Genomic DNA, 17,664 nt, shown 5'->3' on the forward strand with positions numbered 1-17,664 from the left:
CTCTGCTCTATTCCAGTAATGATACAGTTCTTGGTCTTGATATTGCCACTGGTCCATTTTAGCCACCCTTCCCTATAAATTTGCATACTATTTCAGCTATCTTTATCAGTTCATATCATTTGCATAATCTATCTGACAGAGCTAGCAGTTGACTGGGCGCGGGGTGCGGGGGCTGATATATGATGTACTGTACACGGATAAAGTGGTCGCTGGGAAAGGGAGAAACCTGAACACCAGGGGAAACCAAGACAGCATAATCCGTCCAGGAGCCTTGTAACTCATAGTAAGAGCTGCATTTGAAAATAGATCTTCATCATTCACAAATATAAACAACCTTGCCCTTCTAAACGAACGCTGGCATGAAAGCAAAAAGAAAATGGACGGTAACGAAGGGCCTGATGTCCCTCTACTTTTAGTTTAGTGTTTCCATCTTGCACAAATGAATGCTTTTATCCAGTTCTTTCCAAAACAAATTATGCTTCCATTAGAGTTAACTAAGACCCTGAAAATGTTACGTGTTTTCAAGATAAAATGTTTGTCCCTTTGAATCACCCAGGAAACAAGCAGAGCATTCATAAAAGGACCGTGGGTCTCATGCATTTGGTTTTGTTTTCTGGGTGCATTTTTTTGTCCGAGTCTGAAATACATAACAAAATCTGGAGTAATGTTGAGTGGCTGGATCCCCCCCACCACAAGATTAAAGCTTCAGTAGTCAGTATATTTTTGGTATCATTGGGCAAAAATTCCATAATAACCTTTCAGCATATTGTAATTCAAGTGTTCTGAGAGAAAACTAGACTTCTGCTCCTCCTCATGGCTCTGTTTTCAGGCTTTAGAAAATCTGGCTCATGACCCGAGACTTTGACCAATCACAGGTCATTTCATTGAGAGAGCGTTCCTATTGGCTATGCTCCGGTCATGTGACCAGTACTTGGCGATCCTTCACCAGATTTCACAATGGCATGGCGTCACAAACTTTCTCATTTTACAGCTAAACCGTGCACTACAAGATGATTCTGAAAACATCTGAGGAGAGAAATAGACATTAACGTAACAGAATATTGATTCATATTTGATCAGCGCTGCCTAGTTTGACCGTTTGGTCGGAGTTCGTGAGTGATTGACAGCCGGCTCTCATAGACGGCAGCTGGACAGCAGACCTCAGATCAGCTCTTACTGCTTGCTTTCCTCCGGTCTGTGAAATCTTGCAGATGCCATTAGGAGCACCGGAGGACACAGAGGAACATGATTTTTTTCAGGTTACCTGTTTCATGTAGTACTGTCAGGGTATAGTGACCATTTTATAAAAATAACCTTTTTTAATCATATTTGCTCCAATCTCGCCTACTTCAGCTTTAATCGTGATTAATCACAAATTAATCACTCATTTTTTATCTGTTCAAAATGAACCTTAAAGGGAGGTTTGTCAACAATTTAATCCTCTTATCAACATGGGATCGGGCAAATATGCTGCTTTTTGCAAATGTATGTATATATTTATTATTGGAAATCAATGAACAACACAAAACAAGGACAGATATTGTCCAGAAACCCTCACAGGTACTGCATTTAGCATTAAAAAATATGCTCAAATCATAACAAACTGCAGCTCAACAGGCAACAACAGCTGTCAGTGTGTCAGTGTGCTGACTTGACTCTGACTTGCCCCAAACTGCATGTGATTATCATAAAGTGGGCATGTCTGTAAAGGGGAGACTCGTGGGTACCCATAGAACCCATTCATTGAGATCAGAGGTCAAGGGACCCCTTTAAAAATGGCCATGCCAGTTTTCCCTCGCCAAATATAGCATAAGTTTGGAGCGTTTTTAGTCTCATATGATACCAGTATCTTCAATCCAGCTTTAAAACTAAGCCCGCTACAACCTAAAAACCTCAAGTTGTGTTAATGCGTTAAAGAAATTAGTGGCGTTAAAACAAATTTGCATTAACGCGTTATTATTGCATTAACTTTAACAGCCCTACCATAAATATTCCTGAGATATTCGGGGGAGGGAATTGCAGGTTTTTTTCCAAGTCAAAGACTGGGTACAAATGAAATTATAAATGCTTTTTTAAATAAAATGAAACATTAGATTCATCCCCCCTCCCAACCCCAATACATTTTGTACGGTCCCTAAAAAAAAAGACACTTTTGTGTTTCAAGCAAAAGCCAACAAGTGAATGGATGAGCAGCATCGTGTACAAAGTTGCAAAGTGTATTTATAAAGCTAACGGTGTGATAAATTAACATTAGCGGCGTTAATGAAGGGTGGAGAGGGGGCCAAGGTGTCATGAATGTGAGACGGGGGGGAGAAGAAAAGCTCCATGCTCGTCTCTGACGGAGCTCTGACTCACTCTATCTCGTCCATTAGGCGTCTGCATGGAGCTGAGAAACACAAAAGGAGTCTGCTAATGCATAGATAACCTAGGGGTCTCTCTCTCCGTTTCCTTCCTGCTCCCACTGTTGCATCCTGTCCTTGTCGCTCCGTCCTTGTCTCAACCCTCCCTTTCTTCCTCTGCTCATCTCCCAGTGTTTCTGTGGATTATTATGGCTGACATCTTTTATCTTCAATGAGCTCAGGTTTCCAGTCTGTTCCAGTGGCGTGTAGATCTGAACCCCCCCTTCATTAAGGCCAAGCTGGAGCCACCAAGGATGGATGGCATGAAGATGTGGTCACTTTATAAAGAGGGGAAATGATTAAAATGCCTGTTCCATACCTATTACATCTCATGGGTCATTAATGGTACTTGATTAATTCTTTATAACCTGAGGAGATTCATGAGTGTTTTATCGCCTTACACTCGCTTGTAATCGCTTGTTGAAAATGCGTTGATCTGAGATAATGGGCCAATAAAGTGCGGTTTGGTGTGTGAACGGAGAGTGGAGGAAGACAAAGACAGGCCTCATATAATACTGATTCAAAATTCATAGTTTCTCCAGTCGGGTCCTGACACATATCTCTGGACGCCTGAGAGTAGGAAATCACTACAGTCTATTCTTTTATTTTTTCAAGAGTTAGTTTACTAACAGTCCCTTCCTCAATAATACAATGGAGGTAAATGGAATTTTGTCTGTGAAGCTCATAAAAAAGATTAAAAGTTACTCTGGATAATCCACAGATCACTATCATCATATTTTTTTGGTGGACAGTAGTGTTACTGAAAACTGTTGACACCGAGGTCTTTGTTCTAATGTCATTTTTCAATGCTGTGAGTGCAACAAATGAAGTTCCATTCACCTCTGCTGTACTAGGATGGAGGCAGAAGTGGCAGAGACGGACATCTCAAAACCTGAGCAAATAAAACCCAAACTATTTGCATGGCTAAATTAGAAAATACATATTTTTTTTGTAATTGGGGTTAAACAGGCGGCAACCTTCGGGTCTGAAAAGTGAAGCCAATGCAGAAGTGCCTTAAACCTGCATTCTGTCTAATGGCCAGCAGGGGGCGACTCCTCTGGTTGCAAAAAGAAGTCTGATTGTATAGAAGTCTATGAGAAAATGAGCCTACTCCTCTCTTGATTTATTACCTCGAAATATGTTGCAAATTTCATCATCCTACAAACACATTTATAAACATATCTAGGAGACGGGGTTGCTCGGAACACAATTTTCATAGGGACTATTTCTTTGGTAGAAAGTTGGTCGGGTGAAAACTTTTATTAAAAAACTGCAGATTAACCGGCACATTGTTTCTGGTAAGGCACATTGCTGTTTAATTACAAAATGACATTCACTCCCATTGTATTGCGGTGGAGTTAGACATCTCAGAGTCTGACCAAATAGAACCAAGATTATCTGCGTGGGTAGATACCAATAAAAGTAAATGAGAAAGTAAGTTCCTTTGTCATTTGGGGTGAACCGATCCTTTAATGTGTGTTAGGCTTTTAAATGGTTTAGGAAATGGAAGGATGGGTAGCACAGCTGCATGCACACACAAATAAGAATTTAAAATACTTGTACAAATGAGCTGTGTCTTCTAAAGCAGGCTCGCTGCAACATATTAGTGCTCGTCATGCGGTGACTCATCACCAGGCCAGCCTCTTGACATGAGATACTGTATCTCATAGGTCACTGATTGCCTGCAATTACACTGTGCTCAATACACTCATTTAAGAGTCCAACCGTAATTGAATTATTTTCAGATTGTTTTTTGGTCACTCTGCTTCCCAAAGTGTATGGAGAACAGTTCTTTCTGTTAACACACTGCAATGCAAATAATCAAGGTGGTAATTTCCACTGGAGAAGAGAGAGGGACATCACTTCTATACCCCTCACTTTTATAGTTTCAAACTAAAACCTCTTTGCACAGTTTTCTCTATCCAGATGCCAAAATCCAGCTGTGAGAGGATCTGAGCTGATAAAAATGTTGGTACACTCCTCTCAGTCACCTTCAGTTATTACAATACGTTCAGAGCAACGTGCTTAACAAGCAGCAGGGCAAATGCTCTGAGTGCATTGTGATGGTTTCACCTCTTAGGCTGAATACAGACTACCCTACCTTATCGGTGAAGATTGTCATGAGGCGTGAGTCTTCTTCAATACAGCATGATGTTCATTTAGTAAAAGATGGCGATGATCAAGAGGGCAACGACCAAAAACCAAGATGGCGATGGCCAAAAACCAAGATGGCAACGGCCAAAAACCAAGATGGCGACGGCCAAAAACCAAGATGGTGACAGCCAAAAACCAAGATGGCGACGGCCAAAAGATGGTGACGGCCAAAAACAAAGATGGTGACAGCCAAAAACCAAGATGGCGACGGCCAAAAGATGGTGACGGCCAAAAACCAAGATGGTGACAGCCAAAAACCAAGATGGCGACGGCCAAAAGATGGTGACGGCCAAAAACCAAGATGGCGACGGCCAAAATCCAAGATGGCGACGGCCAAAAACTAAGATGGCAACGACCAAAAACCAAGATGGCGAAGGCCAAAAACCAAGATGCCGATGGTCAAAAACCAAGATAGCAACAGCCAAAAAACCAAGATAGCAAGAGCCAAGAACCAAGATGGCGACGGCCAAAAACCAAGATGCCGATGGCCGAAAACCAAGATAGCCACAGCGAAAACTAAGATGGCGACGGCCAAAAACTAAGATGGCGATGGCTAAAATGCCGAATTAGAGGCTTCAAAATGACAGTCCACAGACCAATGGGTGACATCATGGTCACTATGTCCACTTCTTATTCAGACTATGGTTGTCGGAGCAATATGAAACCTGAAACCAGACACTCCTCAGGGCTGAAAAGGGGTTGGCTACTTATTTTTCGGGAAATATTTTTATTTACACTCTTAAAAGATGCTATAATTGAACATCAGCCAAAGACAAGACAGTAAAGCACACTTCTGAAACCAAACCTACGGCCTTACAACCTTGACATTACCTCGATTCTTCCTTGAGCTCAAAACTCACACACATTGGATAGCCCAAAGAAACCCACAAGAGTCACGCAACACCCCTGAAATCGACGCCAAACATGACCACCGTCGTCCTGTCAAAACACAGATAACAAGTTACTCTTTGGAAAAGCCTTCAGTTTGAGGAGGATTTACACATCGGGATCATCTCTCGCACACAGCACTGTAAATCCAGCCTGCGCAGCCACAGATAAACAGTGATGTGACTCAGTGGACAGTTTAGGGTACCAGGAGCTGGAGAAGGTGCGCTTGCAGTTGTGCCCTTCCTCGCAGGTCGGATCCTGAAATGACTCATCTGAGAATCCAATTTAGACGGGTCCGCCACAGCTGCACCAGGTCTCCTGATTGGACCTGTTAACCTGCCCCGTTGCAGCATTCAAATTGTCACATAGAAGCAGACGGATTATGTGCATCATCGAGGGGGAAGAGGTCATGATGATGATGTGTATGCAGCTAAATTCAAATAAGATAGTGTTAACATGCAATTACATGCGATAGAGAACAATCTCTTTGTGTAACTGTGATCATATCTACTGGAAGAATCACACTTCCTGCTCCTGGATGTGCCTTTATCTCGCATTGCTTTTATTCTTTAGGAAATCTTATCTCATATAGACTGTGGAGTGCACAAATTGAGTGGAAATACGATAAACCGCATCTTATTTTCTCCTCATATCCCGCAAAGACTATAACACTCTCACGCGCACGCGTTTGTGCAAATATTAAATGGCGATATGATACTCTTTGTATTCATATTCGGATCCTTTGCGAGGCACCATCACATCAGATCAATTGAGCATATCATTACTATTGTTTCCATCAATTGCACTCGCAGGGTTTATTGTAATTGGGAACATGTTTGGCACCCGAGGGGTAGATCATTCCCAGCGTCAGATGATATGGAACTCACACCAACAATCATTTCATTTGGTCCCCATGAAGCTGTCTTTAATAGCTTCAAAATAATATTCTCCCCGTGCACCTTGAACGATAGCGCGCTGAGAGAGAGAGAGAGCAGACACATCGCCTTTCCATTTGGCTAATAAACTGTTGCAAAGGCCGAAGCTAAAAAGGGTGGACGCTGTTTGAGATTGCAGAGAAGTGCAGAGAAGTGCAGAGAAGTGCATTCACGTGACTCTTTGCTCCCATGGCATTCCCCCAAAGTTCTAGAGGGTTGTTTAGCTCTGACCAGAAAAGGTGACACACACACACTGACATATGTAGGAAATGTTCCATGATGCTGAAATCAAGCGAAACCATCTAGAAAGCGCTATAAAAAGTGAATGGAAAATGTCCAAAAATGACGAGTGTCAAAGTAGGAAAAAATATCGAATTACTTTTGGGCTGTCAGTCGTTTATATTGAATCACCGTATCGCAAATTAATCACACATTTTTTTATCTGTTTAAAATGCTAAAGGGAGATTTGTCAAGTATTTAATACTCTTATCAACATGGGAGTGGGCAAATATGCTGCTTTATGCAAATGTTTGTATATATTTATTTTTGGAAATCAATTAACAACACAAAACAATGACAGATATTGTCCAGAAACCCTCACAGGTACTGCATTTAGCATAAAACAATATGCTCCAATCATAACATGGTAAACTGCAGCCCAACAGGCAACAACAGCTGTCAGTGTGTCAGTGTGCTGACTTGACTATGACTTGCCCCAAACTGCATGTGATTATCATAAAGTGGGCATGTCTGTAAAGGGGAGACTCGTGGGTACCTATAGAACCCATTTACATTCACATATCTGGAGGTCAGAGGTCAAGGTACTCCTTTGAAAACGGTCATGCCAGTTTGGAGCATTATTTAACCTCCTTCACGACAAGCTAGTATGACATGGTTGGTACCGATGGATTTTTAGTTTTTTTAGTTTCATATGATACCAGTATCTTCACTCTAGCTTTAAAATTGAGCCCGCTACAACCTAAAAATCGCAATTTGCATGAATGCATCAAAGAAATTAATGGCATTATTTGGCATTATATATTTTGTATTATTATTATCACATTAACTTTGATAGCCCTAAAATTTCATTTCATTAAAAATCATTATTCTCATTTTCATTGAAAAACATAATAAAATTATTATGGTGTGATTTTTGCCGGGATCTGTACCAAACAAAGATGTTTTCTTAAGTCTGTAGAATATGATGTGTAGGCCGGAACATCTCTGCAGCACCACAATTTTTAAAGAGGACCTATTATACTTTTGTGCTTTTTCCCCTTTCCTTCAGTGAGTTAAATCTTTTTTTGTGCATGTAAAAGGTCTGCAGAGTTACAAAGCCAAAGTCCAATGCGATTACGATAAAATTTCGATTAATTGTGCAGCATATGTCAAAGCTAAATCAGCTCTTGACTGTTGGAAAACAAAAGGTTTTAACTAGGGCTGTCGAAGATAATGCAATAATAACCCGTTAACGCAAATTCGTTTTAACGCTAATTTCTTTAACGCATTAACACAACTTGTAATTTTTTTGGAATCCATTGGTACTAACCATGCCATACTAGCTTGTCGCCAAGGAGGTTGTATATAACGAGCAAATCTTGCGCTAAAGTTTGGTGAAGAAAAACTGGGGTGGCCATTTTCAAAGGGGTCCCTTGACCTCTGACCTCCAGATATGTGAATGTAAATGGGTTCTATGGGTACCCACGAGTCTCCGCTTTACAGACATGCCCACTTTATGATAATCACATGCAGTTTGGGGCAAGTCATAGTCAAGTCAGCACACTGACAGCTGTTGTTGCCTGTTGGGCTGCAGTTTGCCATGTTATGATTTGAGCATATTTTTCATGCTAAATGCCAACATTTGTCATTGTGTTGTTAATTGATTTCCAATAATAACTATATACATACATTTGCATAAAGCAGCATATTTGCCCACTCCCATGTTGATAAAAGTATTAAATACTTGACAAATCTCCCTTTAAGGTACATTTTGAACAGATAAAAAAATGTGTGATTAATTTGCAATTAATTGCAATTAACTATGGACAATCATGCGATTAATCATGATTAAATATTTTAATTGACTGATAGCCCCTAATTTTAAGCCAACAGGGACATTGCGCTTTTTAATGATCTCCCATCCTGCAGTGTTTTACATCCCACCAGCCCACCAGAGCTGGAATTCTGCAGAGTGTTAAGGCAGCTGACATGGTGTCATCATTGATCTGGTTGCTGTTAAACTGCGTTGACTCCTGCACTAATCCATTGGACATGGAGCCAGGGGAAAGCAATCTAGCACAGCCAGACAAGCTCGCCACTTTTATCAAGGTGAGGACAGTGACAAAAAATACTCTTGCATGGGATTGCAACAGATACAGAAATATCAGGTAACTTGGCTTCTCTTATTCCTCGGTAAACCATTCCATGATCACGAAGAGGATTTGTGTATGTAAAACACTGCAAGCAGTCTTAATGAATATTGACAGAAACAATCCTGTAAACTGGAATCAGTTCAATCTAAATCCTAAAAGCTTTTATCAGCTGATTAAAGAGAGATGATGTACTGGCAAAGCAACAGAGACAGAATAAATAAATTGCAAAAGAAATCGTGACATTCTTGAGGTCGGATTAAATTAAACCAATTTCAGATTTTGGGATTTACTAAAATCTGATTAATTTTTATGGATCCTTGGATGATCTATTTTGGGGTATTTTTAATTTTAAAAAGCCTATAAATAAGCACATTTTTACACAAAATAAAAAAAAAATAAGAAAACTCAACATAAATGGGTTTACTTTAACCACTTCACTTACTCAAACACACTATTCTGATTAGTCCGATAAAATACTGTATGTGACTCTGTCCTGTAAACACATTCCATTCTTCATGAAACATTCCCCCCTGTGTGAAGTCATTTATCTGTGAATGGCACATTAACCACCCTCTTTTCTCTCCCGTCTGCGCCAGCACCGTCTTCACTGATAATGGCAAAAGATTATGCACATTCATTACCATTATCATTAAAATCATCATTATCGGGCGCTTAGCATAATAACAGCGTTCGACTGATTCACTTCTTTTTTTTCTCCTACTTGTTTAGGCTTGACACTGGTGCTGCTTTAGCTTGAATAGAATAGCTTTTGTTTCTTTGAAGCTTTTGTGTGATGTATTTAATCTGACATATAATAATACCACCATGATCTGTCACAAGCTGCTTTTGGAGTGGTGTTCACTGACTTCTAGCAGTTCTATTTTGATCAATTATCTTAATTTTTTTTTTTGAAAATTAGAAGGAATGTTTCTAAAATGCAATTTTATATTTGCTTTTTTAAAGTTAATTTATACAAACATTTATTTGTATATTATATCTTCATATATATACTCTACTTGTGTTACATTAAAGTCAGGTACACCTTAACCCAATACGAACTGAGTGACTAACTGTTTCCTCAGCACGATCTGGGACTTTCTCTCTGGTTAATTAAGTAATAATCAGGTGCGATGTGGGTACTGCTGACGGTGACTGTGTTACCTTTAGAGCCGCAGGGGAGACAATCAGAGTAATGGAAAAAAAAAAAAAAAAAAACGATTACCGCAGGTGAGGAGCGTTATTTACAGCATCACCTCCGAGGTCAAAAATCCCCAAATTACAAAGCCAGAAACACAAAGCAGAATAAGAAAGGGAATGAAAGGGGGGCTGGGGGGAGAATCCTAACAGTGGTTGCCCTTAAACAACAATATTCCCCCAGGATCTATTAGCCAGTGGTGTGTGCATACAATAGACAACAAGTCCTTTCCCTAATTAACTGTTTCCTCATCTCTAAACAAGTGTCTTGTCTTATTCACAATCTGTACACACAGGTAGGCTCACACTCATATGGAAAGAAAAGTCCTTACCTGTATCTGTGACGTAAAGATACTCTCTCTTTGTCCTCCTTCTGTGGAGAGTTTGGTGGCTCAGCTCGTATCCTCAGGCTAAGGGTTTCAACAACTGATCGCATGCCTCCTCTGAGGCTTCTTATAATGGCACACCCCTTCCCTCCTGGCTCAACCCTCCACTTCCCCCGCCTCCCCTCCCTTCCCCTGTATATCACCATAGAGGAGGGCTAGAGAGAGGGGTGGATTCCCCCATTCTGTTACGCACGAACCCCCCGGGCAGACACACCAACCCGTGACCCGCGCTGACGTAGCAAGCATCGCCTACGCCACCAGTTTCGTCTTCATTGAGCCAACTAATGGGGCTCTAAAAGTGTGCATCATCCACCATGAGAGTGATCCAGAAATTCCTATGTCTGAGGTGTCCATAAAACCCACAACCTCGACGCCAACCGCCGTCGGTCAAGGTCAGGGGAACAATAGCGCATTGAATTGGATGTTTACCCCCAGAATATCGGTTACAAGTGAGAAAAGCAGTGCCATGGAGATGATCACAGGTCGATAAGGCAACAAGACGTTTTTTTTTGTTTGTGGCGATGGCACCGCACCTGAATAGGAGACTTTATTCTTCTTGTGAATGAAAGAATGAACAATGTAGAGAAGGGCAGTCAATGGACGGATGGAGTCAGTCTGGGTCTGCAGACAGGAGATTAGTATGACTCATGCAGGAGATCTGGGGATGGAAAACAAGACCTGTCCCAAGGTCAAGAGCTATGGTCTGTAAAACATGTTGAGTTCAGTTAAGGTGATGATGTTAACCATAGACTGTATGTAAGAAGTGGACGTAGTCACCATGACGTCACCCACTGGTTCGTGGACTAAAGTTCGGCATTTTGGCTGTCGCCATCTTGGTTTTTGGCCGTCGCCATCTTGCCCTGTTGCCATCTTGGCCTGTCGCCATCTCGGTTTTTGTCCGTTGCCATCTTGGCTTTTGGCAGTCAACATTTTGCCCTGTCGCCATCTTGTTTTTTTGCAACCAGAAGTGACACGAGAGGGTGGAGCTAAATGCAACCGAATGCTGAATAAGACATTTTTAGGCGACCAAAATGTTACAATTAACTTTCATGAATTGAAAACACACTGTGAAAGGGTTAAAGTTATAAGACGCAAAACACGGACAACTCCCAGACCAGACAACGCCGTGGTAGCGACCTGTCAATCTCAATGTAGCCACGCCCTAAAGCATCCCCTGCTTTATGATCTATTTAACTCTAAATGGGACCATAATGTACTAAATGAACATCATGCTGTATTGAAGAAGACTTGAAACTAGAGATTGAGACCATAAACTCATGTTTACAATGTTTACTGAGGTAATAAATTAAGTGAGAAGTAGACTAATTTTTCTCATAGACTTCTATACAATCAGACTTCTTTCAGCAACCAGAGGAGTCGCCCTCTGCTGGCTGTTAGAAAGAATGAAAGTTTTAAGCACTTTTGCATTGGCTTCATTCTCAGACCCCGAGGTTGCCGCTGGATGTAAACCAGAAGAATAACAATGGAGATGAATCAAATAGGGAAGAAAGAAATATAATCAATATTTTAATAATGACAACGTGACAAAAGGGGTTGCTCGTAGTGATAAACCCACAGAGAATTATGTCGCGGCTCCTTTCTGCTTCACGAAGCTTTACAGCGAGTGTGATGGCCCCTCTGTGTTTGGATCTTGTACTGTGTTTGCTTTCTCTCATCAGGGCTGCAGACCTGATGAGGCTAATCAGCAGCATGCGACACACCTGGGCCCGGTGTGCTCCCTGCATAAAAGCCAGAGCATGCAGCAGTCTGTGGCTGGCAGACCTCCTTGCACATCTTAACTTTGTTACATGGTTTTTGGTTCTTTGTCTTTGATTTTACAGCACAACATCCATGCAGTACATTTTCACACATCCACTCCCTACACTACTGACTCTACAGATTCCTCCCATACATTCTTTTGACTTTTTACATAGTTTTTGGTTAATAAATCACTTTATTTATTCAGTATACCTGTGTGTCTCCCGTTTTTGTCATAGTTCTAGAGCTGGACTGTGACAAATGGGGGCTCGTCCGGGACACGAGTTTCAGCTCATTGTTTAGCTGTCCGGCCCACAACTTTACTGTTTTGGTTGACTCTCACTGCTCTCATGGCATCGTTTTTCGGCCGCAGAAGGCTATTGTTTTCAGTGAAAAATCTCTGATGCTGATGGAAATGTGATTAGTTTTGCAAGTAATTGGTTATAAGCCAAATTATAGAACAATTTAAAATGTTGATCCGATAATGGGGCTAGATGAAATGTTAAGGGATCACCAAAGATATTAGTTTTCCTGAGGGGGACATGATGATTGCCATATTTCATGGCAATCCATCAAATAGTTGTTGAGTCCTTTGACTCAAAACCACAAATATCTACCTCATGGTGATGCTAAAGAAAAATGGTCAGGGGATCATCAAAGTCATTAGGCCAGTGATTCTCAAAGTGGGGTCCCTGGCATTCTGCCAGGGGATCCACGAAAAAATTTGCTGTAAATTATAATATTGGCGCTGTATCAGTTAAAAGGGCATATCTACTAATGTGGACCATTTGCACCAATAAAACAAACACACTGTGTCATTGGTATGGGTGATTTGTACATTTTTTTTGGAGATGTCATGAGCATTGAGCCAGTGGAATCCTATATTTTCCAAAAATTTGGAGTTATCAATCTCAAAATATGATTTTCTTTTTCAATTTGTAAAAAAATATTGGAGATATTAGAGTTTCATCAGACACTAGCCAGTACATTTGTTTTGGTCTCAGGTTGCTCTTTTGTCGCTGTTGTTGAGGTCTTCATGACGTTCACATGATCTGTAAAATGAACCCAAGTATACATTTTAAGGGAGAATATTATTATTTCCAAAGATAATCTTTAATTATCTTCAATCGAAGCTCTGATGTGATTGTGACACATAGCAAGAAGTTCATTCTTTTTTTAATTATTGAAAGTCAGCTTCAGTGTGGTAAGTTTAAATATCTGGATTTATTAGGACGATGCCAGTCTTGCTAATGTTCTTTTTCTGAAAGTTTTTTACAATCAATTACTTTTAATTAAGTGTAAATGCTGTCAATAAATGGTATTAACATGATTCAAATTGAAATGTGTTTCTTTTTATCACTATGAAACAGGTCTGAAGTATTTACATTGAAAGGTTTTAGAATACACATAGTTCCAATGGCATCTAAGAGAACAAATGGTAAATGGACTTGGACTTATATAGCACTTTTCTAGTCTTCCGACCACTCAAAGCGCTTTACACTACATGTCAGTATTCACCCATTCACACACTGATGGCAGAGGCTACTAAGGTGCCAACTTTGCCCATCAGGATTTAATCTAAATACTCATTCACACACCGATGGCTATGCCTCCAGGAGCAATTTGGGGTTAAGTGTCTTGCTCAAGGACACATCGACATGTGACCCGGAGCAGCCAGGGATCGAACCACCGACCTTCCGATTGGTGGACAACCTGCTCTACCCTCTGAGCCACAGCCGCCGGTAGTAAGCATAATCAGTGTTACGATTAAGAGGGGGTCCTTGGAAAATGTTTTCCCCTTTAAGGGTTCCCAAAACGTTTGAGAATCCCTGCATTAGGCTACATTGGCTGAGAGCTTGTAGAGATGTAGAGATATTTCACTGGATAAGTGAAAACTTTAATTTGCTGGTGACCAAAGCCATTAGGATTCATCCTCTGGGGACCATGAATGTCTGTGTACAGCATGTCATGACAATTCATCCAATAATCGTTGAGGTATTTCAGTCCAGACCAAAGTCTCGGGCCGACCAACCAACCGTCTGACCCTAGAGCAATCCATTGTTAGTACATGTGATGGAAATACAATAATGATTATGTTTCTGATAATAACAATCGCCACAGCAAAAACCTACTTGTTTGGTCTTGAAGTCACACTTCAAATTCAACTCCCTCCTCGCTGTGAGCTGACGTTGGCTTCAGCTCCCTGTTAAAGTGTGAATGCTGGCCCTGGACCTGTGTGAGGTCTGATAGTGATGGATGAATTGGGTACATAGACGGAGCCCTCGGTTGCAGGCTGAGATAAGGAGCCCAGAAGAACAAGCAGCCGTTGCGAGGCCTGTCTGTCATTGATATCGCTGTTATCCACTGGCTGTCCAGTGTACATAAACGCTTCCTCTGGTGGCCAAGAGGCAGTGATTACCTTGATGACGGAGAAGGTCATGCTTAACTTGGCACCGCATCACGTTAAAAACCTTGGAAGTCCAGTGTTGGTATGGATCATTTGTACATTTTCTTGTAGATGTCATGACAATTGAGCCATTGGAATCCTATATTGTCTCAAAATTTAAGGTAATCAATCTGAAAATATATATTTTTTTTCCAATTTATATAAAAATTAGAGATATGAGAGTTTCGTCAGAGAGGTTGCTCTTTTGTCGCTGTTGTTGAGGTTTTTGACATTCATATGATCTATAAAATGAACCCAAGTATCAATTTTTGAAGGGAGAATGTTATTATTTCCAAAGATAATCTTTAAAAAAAGGTACATATTTCTGGCCTGGAGTAGAGCCCAACCCGTTCCAGTGTTGTCTAAGACTGAAGCTTTCATTATACACTAATTCTCCATGAGGATTAGAATAATCTTCTATAGAAATGTGTAATTGGTTTCTAAACAGCCATATCACAACATTGAAGCCTGTAGAGGGTTCATAATAAAAAACGTATTGATTTTTTTCAATGGAAAGTGATAAATAAGTATTCTTATCAGCCTTCATCACGAATCAGAGAATGATGAATAAAATCAGGGCCGGCTCAAGGCATGTAGGCCATATAGGCGGTCGCCTATAGGGCACCACCTTCTGGTTAGTGCTAGTTATTTATGAAAATAGAAATCTTAATTTTTGTCTTAAAACCATTGTGATGTCTGATGTGTGTTGCGGTTTACGGGGCTAGGGTTAGGGTTTTAGGGGATTGATCCCTAACCCTAGGGTGGTGGCACCACCGGCGGAGAATGGGGGTAGGGATGCACCGATCCAACTTTTTCAGTCCCGATAGCGATACCTGGGCTCTGAGTATCAGCCGACACCGAGTACCTATATGAAACCAGTGTTTAATTAATAAGCTGTATGCCTCACTGTGTGGAAGTGACTGGGATCATTCATTTATGTGTAAGGCAACATCAGGCTTGACTCAAACATCGCTTTCCTAACTTTGTAAAACGAAATTTAACAAATAAATACATAAATATACATTTAGTGAATTGTTATTTATTATTAAAATAATAAATTGTACAAAATTAACAAAAAATTACAATTCAAGTGTAAACCTTTTTAATGCAGCGAAATATTGGTCAAAACTTAAAAAGGAATTAAAATTCCAGTATATAATGTGTATAGAATATAAACACAGACTTGAAGTGAATAGATCGGCCCCATTGTCACCGATACCCGATCCAGCTACTTGAGTAAGTATAAGCCTGATATCTGATCCGGTATCGTTATCGGTGCATCCCTAGTTTTGGGGGCTCCAATTCCGAATTTCACCTAGGGCACCAAAAGGGCTAGTGCCGGCCCTGAATAAAAGGCTTTAATAAGAAAGAAGCAACACATTGCACTATAGGTACTGTGATGTGTTTTGCACCATTTTAAAAAAAAAAATGGAGTGAATGATGGCTGACATAAAAGCCGAACTTATTATGCAATCAGTATTATTATCTGTCCCAAGACAGTTCCCTATAATGAACTCTATTTTCCAGTAAAGAGACATAAGCACTTGGCGGTAGTTCCCTAAATTTGCATATACATAAATTTGCATATATAGTACATTCCACTTTTTAATGGATCCGACACCAAGTTATACTTTTCCTTCCTACGCTAACAACTAGATTTAGGAGATGTTTTTTAAGAGCCCAAAGTGGTTCCAAGGATGGCTGGTGGGCTCTCTGCCAACACAGACCGTTATTCGGATCATATCCGCTGTTCAAGTTGAACTCCTCGTCTCCTCTCCGCCTCATCCAGCATGAGGTGTTTTACCATCCTAAACCCAACGACGTGCAACCAGGGGAGGTTTATGGCGGCTCTGGGCTTTCATCTGTCAAGACACAAGTGACTGTTATTAACAGTGGGGCTGAACAAATGAACTTTGCCGGGAAAAGAATTGCATTTTCATCCCAAAAAAGCTGCTTTAATTGTGCGCGGAAGAAGAATTACCCCTCTGCTGGGAAAATCTGCAGCGTCAACCGCCGGAAAAAGTTTTATTTCAGAGCGTAAGCGTTCAGCGAGACATACAGCAGTATTTCACGTGTTTGTATGTATCGATCTTATTGCATAACTCCCTCCAGATATCTTGGGGCCTCTGGAACCAGAAAAAAGCACTTTCTTTCTCATAACATAATGCCAAGGCCGCTGGAAAGACGTGAAAGTGGTGGCAGACAATGTGGCAGACTCTCCTGTGAAAAGCTGGCTTACTGAGGAGGAAAATGATCATTTGTAAAAGAGTGACTGCTGTGAAATTGAGTGCGGGATGCTGAGAAGATGTTTACTCTTGTGTGGGGGGTGCGGTAGAAACCTCAGGATTAAATGCAAGGGTTCTGACCTCAATCAAGGAAATAATTACTGTTGCCCCTCCTGTTGGTGGACTCCATAATTAGCACACAAAGCCCCCACAGAAACACGATTAGTCTGAAAACAGAGGTGATTAAAACTATAATTCTTATTGGACTCGTTAACAACATCTTTTTGGGTGCCCGGGATGCTTTATTGAATTTGTCAGGAAATTAATTTCTGTTCCCACAAAATATTCCCTAATAAATTCTCCAGGCACTCTATATTATGCCCAATGTCTGCATCCAAATACCTGTCACAGCTAGTGAGATATGATAATAGAATAGAGGGCGTGTGCTTCAAGATAAAAACAAGTCAAGTGTGACTGACTCCATCTTCCTCAAGTAATGAAGAGTATTCATGATTGGCATTGCTGATAAAAGCTATGTATCACATAAGCACTCACACACACGCACATATTGCACACACATACGCTTCAAAGCTGTTTTTTTCCTTTAGTGTGCTTCAATGCAATGAATCACCATGTTTCCTATTATATTCTCTCAGAAGAACAAACACACACACACACACCAATGCTGTTATCTGTCATCATCACCACGGTTGCCGCTCCACCACCAAAAAACAGTCGATACTGATGCAGCACCCACTCACTGTGTGTGTGTATGTGTGTGTTGTTCAGATGCTCTTCTGTGATTAAATGGGACTGCAGCAATGAGAGACGTTTTTTTTGTTTTTTGTCGCACTTCCAGTGCTTTTTTTTGTCAAATTAAATGGCTTGATTACAAAAGTGTCCCAGC

At 40.7% G+C, this 17,664-nt stretch overlaps 1 protein-coding gene and 1 long non-coding RNA gene across 2 annotated transcripts in view; both read right to left on the minus strand.

Moving 5' to 3' along the window:
• The window catches only part of pnocb (prepronociceptin b), a 32,008-nt gene extending 21,607 nt beyond the window's left edge, over window positions 1–10,401 (minus strand). The window contains exon 1 of the mRNA XM_074615853.1: window positions 10,275–10,401. The gene's annotated coding sequence lies outside the window, so the exon portion shown is untranslated. The remainder of the gene's footprint in view (window positions 1–10,274) is intronic.
• Window positions 1–17,664, minus strand: part of LOC141756264 (uncharacterized) — a 214,979-nt gene that overhangs the window by 115,576 nt on the left and 81,739 nt on the right. The window lies entirely within an intron of this gene.

The sequence above is a fragment of the Sebastes fasciatus genome, chromosome 18 (genome assembly GCF_043250625.1).
Source record: "Sebastes fasciatus isolate fSebFas1 chromosome 18, fSebFas1.pri, whole genome shotgun sequence".
NCBI classification, from domain to species: Eukaryota; Metazoa; Chordata; class Actinopteri; order Perciformes; family Sebastidae; genus Sebastes; species Sebastes fasciatus.